The following is a 3,142-nucleotide window of genomic DNA, read 5'->3' on the forward strand; positions in this document are numbered from 1 at the left end:
TCACTGAAGAGGCAACTCAAGAGCAGAAGAGCTGAAGAAGAGCTGCAGACTAGACTAGACTTCGAACGACTTCTCAAAGATTTTGGGAATCGGTGGTTGGAGGCGACTGGCGAGGAACAGGCACGGCAGACGGGCAGAAGGGCGGAGGTGACTGGCCACTGACCCGAAGAAGACGACGCTGAGGTCAGTGGCGACGACTGTGGACTGATGAGCACGTCGAGGCGCCGAGCAGATTTTGGGGAGTTTTTATTTTGGGAATTTTTGATTCGATTTCAGATTTTGGGAATTTTTTGTCAATTGGATTGGATATTGGATATGTGAATTGGGTTGGGTAAATATATTTGAAGGGTAAATGAATTGTGGGCTTGCTGAATAATTAGTTTGGGCTGCCTGGTCTTGTTCAGAAAAAAAAAATTTATTGGACCAAAATAGGCCCCCTATGGTCCTGGGCCTGAGGCGCAGGCCTCATTCGCCTCGGCCCAGGACCGGCCCTACATGCAGACGCCTAGCTATGTTTTTGGTAAGTCAGAATTTGATTTTATGGGCTTTAATTTTACGGATTTTAAATATTGAGTTAGTTTTATGGATATAAATTGAAGTTTCATTGACTTCAGTTTTGCTTTAGCTGTTTCAATTTTAAACAAAATTGAGAGAAAATTAGATTTCAGTTGCAATTAAATTGATTTTCAAAGATCCATTGGAACATAATTGTTGACATGCGAGATGACTGAATACTCACACCTCACGGATCGGGCATTATTTTATTCGCGCGGGGTCCACGCTCAATGTGAGGGTCGATCACCCATTCGATCACCAAAATTCGTGCACTTTGGCATTTTCCTTTTTTCTTATTTCAAGCTGCATTTTTCTTATAATCCCCTCATCAAGGACCATGATGTGTTTTAACTCTAAGATATGTACGGTTCTGTGTTTATGCTATGGGGACCTACTGATTGTAACGACGACGTATACGTGCTTAGGATCTTTAAATGATCAAGTTTGAAGTAAAATAGTAATAAGGTGTGGAAACGAGAGGATTTATTTTTTCCAAGGTGCTATAAATGTTTGGTCTCTTTTCTTTAAAAAGCAATAATAATAATAATAATAATAATAATAATAATAATAATAATAATAATAATAATAATAATAAGTGTTGTTGTTGTTCTTTAGAAATGTTAGTTTTACTTTGCTTACTTATCTATTCTAGTACTCGAACTCTTCGAAATGGTCGAAGTACTCGTGTCGGACATGATATGATATGGGTATGGATATGAGATATGTGTTAGATCTTTCAAGTTTCAATTGAACACTTCGCAGTTTTTTCTTCTTTTTCTTTTCTTTTTCTTTTTTGTCTCCTTTTTACTTTTTATAAACCTAATGCCGCCTTCGAGAGAATAGAAAAAGGCAACAACAATAGGTTTTCCCTCCCTCTTCTGCTTACTTTTTTCTTCCCCTTTTCTTTTATTTTTTTTCCTTTCTTTCTATCTCTGTATTGATGGTCTAGGGTTTTATTTGTATAAAATGAAAATGGTATCTATATAGTGTTATTTAGTGATCCACTAAGTCCAAATTACAATCAAGTCCTTTATTTTCTATTTTATATAACATTTAATAATTAACTTCCCATAATTGAAAACTAAACTTTAAAATTCTATTTTATTCGTTTTAAACCTTTATTCAATACGTATTTCCTTCTTTGTGAATAATTATTTTTTATTTATTCAAAATGACATCTTGGGTTAGCAAAAAAATTGAAACTTGAAAGATGTATCTGTGTTTGAAATTTAGACTCTTTTTAGTTATATCTTTGTATCCTACATTTTAGAAAATAAAATATCTGACACTTAGGCCTTGTTTGAGCCCTATTTCAGGGGGATGCATTTTTGAATTGTGTATTGATAGGAATGTGTGGTTAAAAAATAATTAAAAATTTTAAATTTTGGTGTAATATTATTTTCTTAAAAAATATGTGATTAAAATGATATCAAAATACTATTTAAAAATGCATCTTTTTTAAAAGAGTAGGACTCAAACAAGGGCATAAATACGTACCAATACTCGAGTCTGAGCATCATAAATGACCTAAAACACGATCCCATCAAGGTCCTTTTAAACAAAATTAATAACTTATCAATTTCCATGATGAACCCTAACTGTGTTTGTGATATGAGAGAAAGTTTGATGGTGAAAGACACCGTGTCCAAGTGTAGTAATTTTAAATAATGATTGATTTTTTGCATCACGAGTGTCAATCCACAATAGCTCGACTTTACCATTTCTTATAATAATTGTAATTTATTATTTTCTGAAGAACCAGATGTTGGAAAAAATTTCAACTTTGGGGGTCACACATGTACATTTCTTAGAATGTGTGGTGCTATTTTAAAGTAAATATAGTCGTTAAAGTGATCCATTGGATTTAATTTTGGACTAATGAGTATTAAATTTTATGGGATTAAAGTGTAGATACCAGAAGGTGTTATTTTGAATTGATGAGGGGCCGATTTGAAATAACTTAAAGTTAATAACTGCCAATAGCAGTTATTTTAAAAGTGGTTATGGTCCTCAATTTGAACGTGATTCTTTTCATGGTATCTTTGCATCCCCATCAACAGAGAATTTTCAAGAAAACCAAAAGGAAGGAAAATCACGTATCAATTGGAAGATCAAAACCCAATTAAAGCAGTAAGATTCATGGATCAAGGTATGTTTCAGCACTTTTTGTTGTCTCTTTGATTTCAACATGGAATTTATGATTTTATGAAAGGATTTTATGAATATGGTTCCTTTCAAATTTATGCAACAAGTGGTATCAGAGCCATCCATTGTTGAAATCTTTGAGAAATTGCAATAATTTAGTTTTTTTTTTTTTTTGGTTATTGTTATGGATCTTCCATGATGTTATGTGAAATTTAAATTTCTGCAATTTTTTTTTTTGAGATTTTCAAATTTAACTATTTGGATTCATTATTGTTGAATTTGAGAATTGTTTGGCATATTATTTATGGTTATAGATCTAGATCCAGTAAAAGGTTTTGGAATCTAAAGTTTTGAAATTTCATTGTTGTTTAAAAAAAAAAAAAAATTTTAAATTGGATTTGCCGCCGCCGGCGCTGGCTGCTGCATTTCGCGACAACAGCAC

Source organism: Olea europaea, chromosome 1, assembly GCF_002742605.1.
Source record: "Olea europaea var. sylvestris chromosome 1, O_europaea_v1, whole genome shotgun sequence".
Taxonomy (NCBI): Eukaryota; Viridiplantae; Streptophyta; class Magnoliopsida; order Lamiales; family Oleaceae; genus Olea; species Olea europaea.